Consider the following 13,569-nt stretch of genomic DNA (forward strand, 5'->3'; position numbering starts at 1 on the left):
AGCGGTTTCACAGGTCTTCACCTATAAACCCACCTAAATCCTTCCAGATTCTAAGCGGTTTCACAGGTTTCCTATACCTATAAACCCACCTAAATCCTTCTGGATTCTAAGTGGTTTCACAGGTCTTCACCTATAAACCCACCTAAATCCTTCCAGATTCTAAGCGGTTTCACAGGTCTTCACCTATAAACCCACCTAAATCTTTCCAGATTCTAAGTGGTTTCACAGGTCTTCACCTATAAACCCACCTAAATCCTTCCAGATTCTAAGCGGTTTCACAGGTCTTCACCTATAAACCCACCTAAATCCTACCTATAAACCCACCTAAATCCATCCAGATTCTAAGCGGTTTCACAGGTCTTCACCTATAAACCCACCTAAATCCTTCCAGATTCTAAGCGGTTTCACAGGTCTTCACCTATAAACCCACCTAAATCCTTCCAGATTCTAAGCGGTTTCACAGGTCTTCACCTATAAACCCACCTAAATCCTTCCAGATTCTAAGTGGTTTCACAGGTCTTCACCTATAAACCCACCTAAATCCTTCTGGATTGTAAGTGGTTTCACAGGTCTTCACCTATAAACCCACCTAAATCCTTCTGGATTGTAAGCGGCTTCACAGGTCTCCTATACCTATAAACCCACCTAAATCCTTCCAGATTATAAGCGGTTTCACAGGTCTCCTATACCTATAAACCCACCTAAATCCTTCTGGATTGTAAGTGGTTTCACAGGTCTCCTATACCTATAAACCCACCAACTAAACTCCTGACATCCCCTCCAAAGTCCATTCACTGTCACATGTCCAGAAAACTACATTGACTCTGTGACTAAAGCCAATTTGTCCAGAGTCAGCTCTAAAACCATTTTCCCTGCGTCGTTGGAGTCACACTCGCCCCCTAAGGCTGCACCGGGGTCTCGTGCACCCTGAAGTTGTAAAGGCAAGTGTACTCGCTGTTTCCCCAGTTGCTCTCCACGTTGAGTCGGACGTCCTTGAAGGCCTTCTGGACGGCGGGATCCACGGGGAACGTCTGAAAGGCTTCTCCGCTCGCGTCGAACTCGAATCGACCCAGTAGCGTCTCACTGCTGTCGCTGCTTTCCACTCCCTGAAAGCACAAAAAAAACAGACATTACATTTAACAAACAACATAATATTAATTTTCCATTGGCTTTAAATAATGTCTCAGATACTTACATAGACGGAGAACAGTCTTGGCGCGGAGAGATTTTCTCCTGTCGGGGACTGGGCTTTGGTGATGTGTCCTACCGTGACGTGGCTGATGTGGGTAGGTTTGTCCAGCTGGACGTGGAGTTGGCCAGCAGATCCTTGGAATGGCCAGCAGAACCCAGGCACCAGATTCTGCCATTTGTGAAGAATCCAGGCGTGCTTGGGAAACATCCAGTTCAGCATTTTCTCGATGTAGCCCATGCGTGCGTACGTGTCTGAAGAGCGGGATCCCAGGATCGTGAAATCTGAGGAAGACAAAAGATTTTCATTAGTACACGTGTAGTCTTTAGGCTTAACCTCTTAACTCCCGCCTGACCCGAGAGGATCTTTTTCCTCACGTCATCAGATATTCTTTTTCCATCATTTTTTTGTTGGGTATTCAACTCATTTTTGTATTTTTTTGTCATTTTTTCGTCTATTTTTTATCACATTTTTGTCATTTTTTCATCAATTTTTCGTCACTTTTTTGTCACATTTCCATCATTGTTTTTGTCTCAGTTTCGTTGCTACTTTCACAGCTTTTTTCCAGAAGCTTTTGGACTGGGGTAAAGCCAGTGTGTGCTCGGTTCAGGTGGGAGTTAAGGGGTTAATAAACATAAGACAATTCATATTTTATAATCAACTGAGCTGGTCAAGAGTTCGTCTAGAGCTCCCCCCTCAGGCAGCAGTAGGAATAACTTAACTAATCTAAAAACAAACTTTCAGACAAAGCGATTTACCATCTATTCAGAACCGATCCAATGTTGTATTATGGGTTTTAAAGTGTGTACACATTGGGGCACTTCAACAGCAGAAGAAGCAGTGACAGAGTTAAACAGGATCACGACAGGATTACGCAAAACACTATGAATGACGCGGTACGTTTTAGACGAGGGAACTATATTAAAACATTACTTAAACCTCCAAAAAGTTGGCTTTGTATGCCTGTAATACTGTACAACATTACTCTGAATATACCTTGTGATTTTCCAGGGAGGTTCCGCTGTCCATCCGGCTTTGGCGACAGGATTGTCTCGTCGCTCGTTGTTTTCAGCGATTGGTCTGGGATCGACGGCTGGACTGACTCGTCGCTCGGCGTTTTCAGCGATTGGTCTGGGATCGACAGCTGGACTGACTCGTCGCTCGGCGTTTTCAGCGATTGGTCTGGGATCGACGGCTGGACTGACTCGTCGCTCGGCGTTTTCAGCGATTGGTCTGGGATCGACAGCTGGACTGACTCGTTGATTTTCATTTTCGGCTGCGGGATCAACGAGATGTAGATCATGCTGAGGCAGGAACCCCAGACGATGGCGCAGAGGAAGACGATGAATGCATGACACATCAGGAAGCCATCGACAGCTGGGGGCGCTGTAGGGGACCTCTGGCCACTCTTTTTTGGTGACCTGGAAGAGAGAAACATGTGTTATTAGGGGCTGGATCAACAGATTTGCATTCCTTTACAGTTTAAAGGCTCTACACCTATTTGTTTTATGCTCACAATGAAATAAAGAGTATTTTCAGCATTTTAAACTGTTAACTGTAGCTCACACTCATTTCTAAGTATCGTAGTACAGTTTTAACACACCACTTCTCCAGAGGGATTGGTTTATAAAAACATGTCTCAACTTTAAAGGCGTCGTAATATAAATAACAATAGTCTACCATCAATAAAATGGCTGCAAAGATACTCACCTGCGCGGAGGGTCACTGTAGTTGATCGAGGGCCTCCCATCAGCGCTGTAGTATCCGTTCTCTTGAAGACGAGGGCTTCTCCGCCTCTCTGTGAAGAAACAAGGAGTTATTAGTGACAGTGAAAGCAAAAAACATCATAAAGTATGTTTTTGTCGCGGTAACATTGACAAGAGCGAAGCAAAGTTGCCTACTTGAGTTCAACTATCATTTAAGGCAGGGGTGGCCAACTAGTCAGAGACCAAGAGCCGAAATTTTCAACCTTGATCCTGTGAAGAGCCACAAAGGCACCAACCATTAGCAAGATTCCGGGGCGGTAGTTTATTGTGATTAAATAGAATGTGACCGTTTTATTTAATCACAATAATCTATAATTTTATGCCTTTTTCTTTTTTTTAATAATTGTGTTAGATTGAATGGTTTTACTTCTCAACAAGATTGAAATACATGTATGTTAACTGAAATTTTGTGCTTTCTGCTCTGACTGAGACAGAATTAGATTATTATTATTACTATTTTTTTTAATGCTGGGGTGTGTTTGTATGTGGGGCCCTGCCCACTGAGCCCCCTTCTCTGATCCGCCCCTGGCCTGTGCCCTCAGTGCCTGCAGCTTCGTCCTGACTGGACTGTGCAGAGAACGCACTCTAGGCTGCACAAAGTTTATGAACTTTAACCAGGAGCCTCTGTGGGACGTCTGAGATTCTGTTTTAAGTTGCATCTGTTACAGTTAGCCTACTGTCACATGTGAAAGAGAAGTCATGACTTTGCGTATTTCCGCGTTGCGATGTCGCGCTTCGCATCATATGCTTCAAAAGATCTCCGCTTTTTTCCATTTCCTAATTTTGATCTTTTTCTGTGAATATGAGGCCAAATTACATCAAATAAAGAGTAGCTGATCAGAAACCTGAAAAGCACAGAAGCTGATCCAGAGCCACGATCTGCCTGACTCAACCTACATCCCGCTTTGAGTGAGGCCGCACGGGCACCTTTTACACGCCGCCTCGAAAAGGAGAGAGATACGGACTCTCATTCATGTGTAGAGATGGAAACAGGGTCTGTAGGACGATGGTTGGATTTTTAGTCAAAGACTGTTACAGTTTATGGGAAATATTTACCAATTATTTTGCAAAGAGCCGCATTGTATTAAACATATCCAATCCTGCAAAGAGCCGCACTCCGATTGGCCAAGAGCCGCATGCGGCTCGAGAGCCGCGGGTTGGCCACCCCTGATTTAAGGTCATGTTTTGACACTATCAATAGTTTTTGAAGTGTGGAAATAGCACGAACAGGTCTCAAGAGCCAGATACGCTCACATATAGTTTAAAATACACATAAAATCCACAAACTATGGCCAGGTAGATGCTACAACATATTTTAATGCCCCTTCCGTCCCTCACTTGATGTAAGATGCTTATTAGCACTTGACACCATGGAGTTAGTGACAGTGAAACCACAAAACATCATCTTAAAGTATGTATTTGTCGAGGTAACATTGATTTCAGCGAAGCAAAGTTGCCTACTTGAGTTCAGCTATGATTTAACGTCATGTTTTGACACTATCAATAGTTTCTAGAAACAGGGCTAACAGATACAACCCAGAAACTATGGTCTGGTCGATGCTACAACATATTTTGACGTCTTTCCCTCTAAATCTCGATGAAAAACCAAGCCAAACGCTTATTAGCACTTGACACTTACCGTCCATGGCTCCTCTGAAGGTTGAATTTAGACGTTTTGTTGAGATTGTTTGCAGGAAAACGACTTCTGTGCCACCGTGCGATGTTTACTCTCACCTGAAGAGTAAAGCTGGCCAGGATCTGATAGTTGCTATAGATACACATACATGCCGTCATCTTTAGAATCAAAAACATGGAATTATTTAAATTAGCTATTGCCACGGCAACCGTCATACAACTGAAGGAAAATCTCACTGAAATCACGATTTTTCACTCTTTTTGCCGTTTTCTGGCGGACTATAAACATATTTGTCACACACCAATAAAGTCGAGCCAAAACCGAGTCCATTTGAGAGCTTTGTCACAGCAAATTGTTCGGTAGAAGCAAAACACGGCACTTTGCTAACGTTAGCATAGCCTGGCATAATGCTAACGCTTCCTGTTAGCATTGTCTGTTTTTATGGATTGTGAAACCATTTTGTTCCTCGCCATTTTGCTGAACATTCATTTATTAGAAACATCATGTTTCTATGTGTTCACAATAAAGCATTTGTTCCAGTAAATAGAGAAATTTCAGGGTTGTTTCGCTTTGTTTACGCCTTTGGTTGCTACAAACATGACACACACACTTCCCAAATGCTAATAATTATAAAAAATAAATAAATACATTTGGAAAGGAAATGCACGTGTATTTGTTAAAAAGTAACTTTAATAATAATAATAATAATAATAATAATAATAATAATAATAATAATAATAAATTTCTCAAAGTGCTACACTGTCGTCATTATTCATTCATTCACTTATGTTAAATTCTCTCAGGGCCCCCAAGCAATAATAATTGAAAAGGCAAAGGCATTTTCTCATAATTTTATAGTCAAAATTAAATAAAAAAGCAACATAGCAATGTCTGTAGATCAAATCTGGTTCACTATAGTACTTTTTTCAATGTACTTGTTTTATAGACAGCTTTGGGGGGGCCTGTAGTGTCTGTGAGACCCTCCAGGGGGTTAGAAAAAAGTGAGAAAACATTGACAAAAAAGTGACAAAAAAATGACAAAAATGGACAAAAATTTGGCAAAAAAGTGACAAAAAATGGACGAAAAAGTGACAAAAAAATGACAAAAAATGGACAAAAATGTGACGAAAAATTGAGAAAAAAATGGACGAAAAAGTGATAAGAATTTGACAAAAACATGCGAATAATTTGATGAAAAAGTGACAAAAAAGTCACGAAAATTTGACAAAAATGAGATGACTGCCCAACAAAAAAAGGGATGAAAAAAATCTGATGTGAGCAAAAAGATCAATTTAGTTTTGTAGGTCTATAGCTTTCAAATGAGGTGTTACACGGCACTACAGGATTTGGGTAAAGCTGAACTGGAGAAAATGCTCTCGGTTCAGGCGGGAGTTAAGAGGTTAATAAATAGGATTTATGCACAGAAAAAGTATTTTGGGGGTAAATTTTGTCCCTCAGCTCCCCCTAACTAAAATATCTTCTCCAGTTCGGCTTTACCCAAAACTAAAAGCTTCTCGACTGTAGAGCAACTGAGAGCAAGCGACTGTAAATTCTTTTCATGTTGTCGCCGCATTTTTGTCACTCTTCTTGTGGCTTTTTTGTTGCTTTTTCATTTCTTTTTTTTTCTGGCTTTTCGCCATGTTTTCATCACGTTTTTGTCACTTTTTTGTTGTATTTTTGTCATGTTTTTTTTTACTTTCTTGTTGCTCTTTCGGCACATTTTTGCTCCGTTTTCATCATAGTTTTTGTTGCTATTTTGATGCTTTTCTTTTAAGCTTTTAGATTTGGGTAAAGCTCAGTTAAAGTGATAGTCTAAATGTTTTGCATTTTGTTTAATATGTGCAAAATCGACCGCCTGGTTTTGGAAAGTTTTCACAAGTTACACTTCCCAGATTTCTGCAGCTAATCAGAGTCAAATATCCTCCCGTGTCGACCAATGAGACGAGCTTTTCCTGTGAACCAGCCTGTCAGGGCCAATCAGGAGGGAGGGGGAGGGGCTTGATGGTTTACTTTTGAAAATTCTGTTCCTGCTCTCCTCATTTTGCAAACTAAGAAGGGCTTTCTGGTCCAAGAAGGGAGGAATTTACTTTCAAATTTCACTCTCCTCATTTTGCAAACTTACAGACTATCACTTTAAGGCGGGGGGTAAGAGGTTAAGGAGAAAATTGAGGGGCCAGATGGGTGGCCCTAGAGCCAGTGGCCCTTCTGTGCTCTTCCAGAATGGACATGTGGCCAGTCCGCTTTAATACAATTTTGGTAATTTCTTTGTCACATTTCTGTCATTTTTTCGTCAATTTTTTATCCATTTTTTTTACTTTTTTTGTCACATTTTTATCACATTTTTGTCATTTTTTTGTCACATTTTTATTACATTTTTGTCAATTTTTGTCACATTTCTGTCATTTTTTCGTCCAATTTTTGTCATTTTTTTGTCATATTTTTATCACATTTCTGTCATTTTTTTGTCATTTTTTAATCAATTTTTTGTCAGTTTTTGTCACATTTTTGTCATTTTTTTGTCACATTTTTATCACATTTTTGTCAATTTTTGTCACATTTTTGTCATTTTTTTGTCCAATTATGGTCATTTTTTTGTCACATTTTTATCACATTTCTGTCATTTTTTTGTCATTTTTTAATCAAATTTTTGTCAGTTTTTGTCACATTTTTGTCATTTTTTTGTCACATTTTTATCACATTTTTGTCATTTTTTTGGTCACATTTTTTCGTGCATTTTTTGTCAATTTCTTGTGACATTTTTGTGACATTGTGACTATCACTTTAAGGCGGGGGGGGTAAGAGATTAAGCAGAAAATTGAGGGGCCAGATGGGTGGCCCTAGAGCCAGTGGCCCTTCTGTGCTCTTCCAGAATGTGGCCAGTCCGCCCTGATGACTGATGTATTACCATATTTTGTGTAAATAATGTGAAATTCCTTAGTTACAGAAAACAGTAATATATTTGTGTAACTTGTTACTTTTGTAATACTTTACCCTCAACGCTGCTCAAAGTGCTTTACATCCAGGAACCACTCACTCATTCACTCGCTCATTCGTACACCAGTGTACGCAGGGACTGGAGGAAATGTGGGTGAAGTGTCTTGCCCAAGGATACAATATCAGTGTGCACCTGTGGGATTCTAACCGCCCGATCATAAGACGACCCGCTCCAGTCAGAGGTAATAACCAAAAACAAAGCAGAAAACTCAGCATTTTGATGGTCACCACAGTAGAATTGTTACCTGCACCAACTTCATTTTAAATAAAAGGCTGTTTAGATTCATGTCATTGCAACTTATCGAAGAATAACTCTCAGTCATCCAGGAAAACAAAGTCCACTAAATAAGCCGGTCATTTTTAGAAGTTGGTGAAAAAATCAGCTTGAAAATCACGGTCAGGAGAAAGAAGAAAACCACTCTGCCACAGAGACACAGACACCACGGAAGAGTGAGGCGTTTATTCTATAAAATATAAATAACAGTAGTTTGTGCTTCATAAACAGTTTACATTCAGCTGTGAACGGCGTCCGGACAGGCTCAACATCAACATCCAGCGCAAATCTTGGCTTGGACCGGATTATTTTTTTAACCTCTTAACTCCCGCCTAAACCGACAGGATCTTTTTCCTCACGTCATCAGATTTTTTTTCCATCATTTTTTGTTGGGTATTCAACTCATTTTTGTAACTTTTTTGTCATTCTTTGTCACATTTTTGTCATTTTTTCGTCAATTTTTGTCATTTTTTCGTCCATTTAAAAAAAATCAAATTTCTGTCATTTTTTCGTCCATTTTTCATCAATTTTTTGTCATTTTTTTGTCACATTTTTGTAATTTTTTGTCAATTTTTTATCAATTTTTTATCAATTTTTTGTCATTCTTTGTCACATTTTTGTCATTTTTTCGTCAATTTTTGTCATTTTTTCGTCCATTTAAAAAAAATCAAATTTCTGTCATTTTTTCGTCCATTTTTCATCAATTTTTTGTCATTTTTTTGTCACATTTTTGTAATTTTTTGTCAATTTTTTGTCATTTTTTGTCACATTTCTGTCATTTTTTGGGCAATTTTTTATCAAATTTTTTTGAGAGTTCATTCCATCAGAGAAAATGTTGATATTAAAAGCAAATTGGACACGACAGGCAACTTTTGAGCCAAAGCATTTATAACATTTCAGCCAAAACTTGTGTACCTGTGTGAAGTTAGCCCCCCATAATGATTCCAAAATGGTGTCTTTTGTTAGTGCTTCGTTGACGGTGCTCTTCTCACTTTACAGCAAGTGTTTTCTTTCTGTGTGGAGTTTGAAGGTAAACCTCTGAGGCCGACCTTGAGGAACCGTTTGCAGTGAGGAACATGAGTTTCAGGCAAGGATAATCTGAACCTTCCTCAATCAGGGGAGGGAACAACCAGGAAGTTACCTCAATATACGCTACAAATCCTCCTGCAACAACATTCACCAACCGCTTATAATCTGAGCACCTGCACAAATGTCAGAATATGTGAAATAAACAACTCTTTATAAACTACACTGTTCAATAATCACTGACTCTGAACGTTTCAAATATGAACCACATCGATATGAAACTACACAGACTGATGATGCAAACGCTGTCCTCAGCTCTGTCACGGAAATAACCTGCTCTGGCCAAATATTCAACTGAATCCTGACTTTTAGTTCAGTGGTTCCCCAGCCCTGTCATTTAAACTCCAAGTATCCTTCACCTCGAGGACTTTTCAGTGTTTAGTCGAGGGTTGTGTTTAAAATGAAGCTAAAACGCCCTCAAAGTCAAGCCTGTTATTGAAAAACATCAATCAAAATGAACTTTCCTGTCGAGCTAATTAACCTCTTAACTCCTGAACCGAGAGGATCTTTTTCCTCACGTCATCAGATTTTTTTTCCATCATTTTTTTGTTGGGTGTTCAACTCATTTTTGTAACTTTTTTTGTCACATTTTGTCATTTTTTTCTGTCATTTTTTGTCACATTTTTGTAAAAATTTTGTCATTTTTTCGTCCATTTTTTTGGTCATTTTTTGTTACTTTTTTGTTACATTTTTGTAATTTTTAGTCAAATTTTTATCTATTTTCTTTATTATTTTTTTGTCACATTTTTGTCATTTTTTCGTCAATTTTTTGTCAATTTCTTGTCAATTTCTTGTGACATTTTTGCCACTTTTTCATCAATATTTCGTCACTTTTTTGTCAATGTTTTCTCACTTTTTTGTCACATTTCCATCATTGTTTTTGTCTCAGGTTTGTTGCTATTTTCACACCTTTTTTTCCAGAAGCTTTTGGACTGGGGTAAATCCAAACTGGAGAAAATGTGCTCGGTTCAGGTGGGAGTTAAGTGGTTAAAAATGTCACCTTCATTTTTGAATCTGAAATGGCCAAAAAATTAGTTCTCGATCTTTTTACTCACAATTTTAATCGATTTTATTGGAAATAAACTTTAAAAAGTCTCCTGATCTTTCTTATGAAATGAGTTCTTTTCATTAATATTTAGATTCATAATATAGCCAACAATTAGACCCATTCAAAATGATCATTTCTGTTTCAAATATTCCTTGTCTGCTCTCAAAAGGAAAACTTCTTATGGAGTTTTCAAAAGCGTTTTAGTTTTCTCATCCTCATGCCTCGAGCTCTGCTGTGACCGTCTCCATGGAGACTCAAGGGGGAGGAGTTATGGCGCTTTGGCTCCGCCATGTTTGTCTCCGCTCTGTGTGGGAGAAACACAGAAGATCAGACTCAGGGGAAACTTTGTTTTAATGGAAGAAAACTCCATCACGCTCTCCGAAAACACAACACACGGCCTTTGTAAAGCAGCAGAGATCAGAAAGTCGCTTCGTTCTCCACACTACAAAAAGTTGTGTAAAATATCAAGCATTGGCTTAAATGACTTGAATTGAGGAAATGTATCTTGTTTTGAGCGGTTTTCACTCATTTAGACACTTTTCCTGATCGGACCAAGTTTACTTTGCTTGTTTGAGGACATTTCACACCAGTTCTAGGGTAAATCTCGCTTGAAATAAGAAAGTGAAATTGCCAATGAGACAAGCTGTGGAACGCACTTCCGGTCCAGCTTCGAAACATCACAGAGCTGAGTGTTTTTAAATCACAGTTGAAGACACATTTTTTCAGGAAAGCATTCGATACATAGCCACCGACTCGACTGCTGTTTTTATGTGTTTTTGTATTTATTGTTGTCTACTATGATTCTTGTTTTTATCCTGGAAAGCGCTCTGGGCACCTTCTGGTTGTTGTTGGGCGCTATACAAATAAAATTTGATTGATTGATTGATTGATTGAAGACCAATTTTCTTACCCCATTGGCAAAGAAAATTACCTGAGATAAGGACGAAATGTATCAAAACGAGTCAGAAACCTCTCAGAACAAGTGAAATAATCTAGGACAAATGCCCAACAACTTCTTAACTAGTCAAAACAACTATAATTTGGGTTATTATGCTCAAATTGAGATGTTTATACTGATCTAGTTAAATACTTTTTGCAGTGACATGGAGGACATGGAGCGGCGGACGCGATTTTACGATTCAGCCATTTTCCACATCGTTTACACACATGGCTTCATCACAGTCTGGGGCTTCGACTTTCCAGAACTACGGCCTGAGCCACGGGATCAAGCTCTACTTCCATCTGCTCAACAACTGCCCAACGGCCTCACTGTCTGCTCTGGTCCCAAGACCCAGCTCTCGATCCGCACGCTCAACCAGATCCACCACAAACCAAATCTTACCCAAACCAAAGATCACGTTTCTGTGAGCTCACCAGGACCTGGAACGAGATCCCCCTCACCATCAGAACCACACTGTCTCCCGGTCCTTTTAAAAAGCCTATGCTGAAACATCTGAGGAACCTCCTGACTCCAACTGACACATTTGGATGCTCCTTGTCACGGTGGACAATGAGGCACGTCCGGGTCAACGATGAGGAGAAGGAGCTTCCTAGGATTACTGTGTGAAAGCGCACTAACAAAGCACTAACTTAAGACGCCATTTTGGAGCGAGTCGGACACTCTGGGGGGATTATCTTCACACAGCTCGTCAAAACAGTCGAGTCACGTCATTATTTTCCAGCCTGTTGATGTTTGGAGCCCGTCCTTCCGCGTTTCAGTGCGTGTCACAGTCGGCGCACATCCAGTCGTCTCCAGATGCACTCAACATTTACTGCATAAAAAATAAAACTCTACATGAAACGGTGAAAGAGCTACATCACTCTACCGAAATACTGCAATTCCAACACACGGTGGCGCTACATCTCAGCGTGGGCTCCTGAAGTTTGTGATTTGTCTCCGTAAAAAAAAAAAAACACCCTGTTGTCTTCATCACACTCTGCTGGTTTCTTACATGGTGGAAGGTCCGTCAGCAGGGGGCGCTGTGAGGCCTGAAGAGGTGCAGGATTGACATGAGCGCGGAGCGAGATTCCCAGAACATTCCAACCAGTTCCATTTTGTGATTGTCCAAGAATAAGAGTAAAAAAAACATATATTCTGAGGTAAATTTGTCAAAATGCAGGCGAGCGTCACGTGACTCTGAGCGGATCCTCAGGAGGCTGTTCTATTTATCTGACAGACGAAAAACTACAAAATGCATTTGGTTTGTCAAGGTCGATTGTCTCAAAATTGTTGGGCGGGTCTGTAAAGCTTTAACGGTGGGACCCCAGTTCATACAGCTGTAAAATATGAATGTGCAGTGTAGACACTTAAAGGAATAGGCCACCGTTTTTACATACTAAGATATGTTCTTACCTCACTTTAGTCGAGTTAATATATCCCCGTCTGGTCTTTGTCCGTGCGCTCTGCCAGGCAAACGGAGCACATACGCAGCCTCTCCCACATGTCACATAGCTCCAAAAAAGCTCACGATAGAAGCTACCAAGCTCTTCCACGTGTTCCCTATTTAAATTTAGTTACGTGAAGTGTTTTCATGCGAAGTATATTTACACAGAAATGTAACGTGACGATTTTATAAGCAGATAAAAAAGGGGACTATATTGTGAGGCGTAATGATACGAGGAGCAAAACGTCCGCGCAGTAACTCCTAAAGACTTCCCCCGCTCACTTCCGTCAATAACCTTTAGGACCAGACGGGGATATATTAACTCGGCTAAGGTTAGGTAAAAACATATCTTAGTATGTAAAAACGGTGGCCTATTCCTTTAAAGGGACTATACAGAGTTTAAAAATGTCCTAATGAGCCCAACTACCTCTAAAATCCTGCACTGTCACTCAGAAAGCTGTTACTTCGGGTCTGAAGTGGCGTCATGTATAGAGACTGCAGTTACGCGTATGACCTGAGGTGGCAGTAGTGAGCATAAAATAATCTCTTTAAAGGGGCTAGATGCAAGTTGGCCATTCCATTTTATTTGCCTGGCTCTGCCAGACTCTTCCCTGTCCATTCCACGCAGGGAATTATTCTGGTCACGGAGCGATAGGAGCAGTTTGAAGGGGCGGGCCTAACGCACACAGATTGTCAGTGAAATAAACCAATTAGCGATTAGTGGACGTGACGACAGCTGTGTCCAATTAAAAAAATATGAAGTGAATATAAAGTCACGCGGAGAACGCGAGGCAAAATCCTCGACTACTTCATCCATGATTAGTTTTGGCTGATGTTAACGTTAATTGAACTGAAAACACAGAGGTGCAGCGAGTGACGTAACTTGTCATTTCTCTGTGACGGTCGTGATTCGGCCTTAGCCGCCAATCAACAACTTGTTTACCGTGTGTGGCCACACCCACTTTCTTTCGCGCAGAAAGAGGTGGGCGTGGTTTATCAGACTACCATTTTATACTCACTACTGCCACCTTAGGTCATACGCGTAACTGCAGCTTCTATATTAAGCTCGTGCATGACGGCGCTTCAGACCTGTAGTGACACCTTTCTGAGTGACAGTGCAGGATTTTAGAGGCAGTTGTGGTGAACAGGTCTGAGCTCATTCTACACATACGAGCGATCGCGATGTCGTCAC

This window comes from Gobius niger (genome assembly GCF_951799975.1).
Source record: "Gobius niger genome assembly, chromosome: 10".
In the NCBI taxonomy this organism is placed as follows: Eukaryota; Metazoa; Chordata; class Actinopteri; order Gobiiformes; family Gobiidae; genus Gobius; species Gobius niger.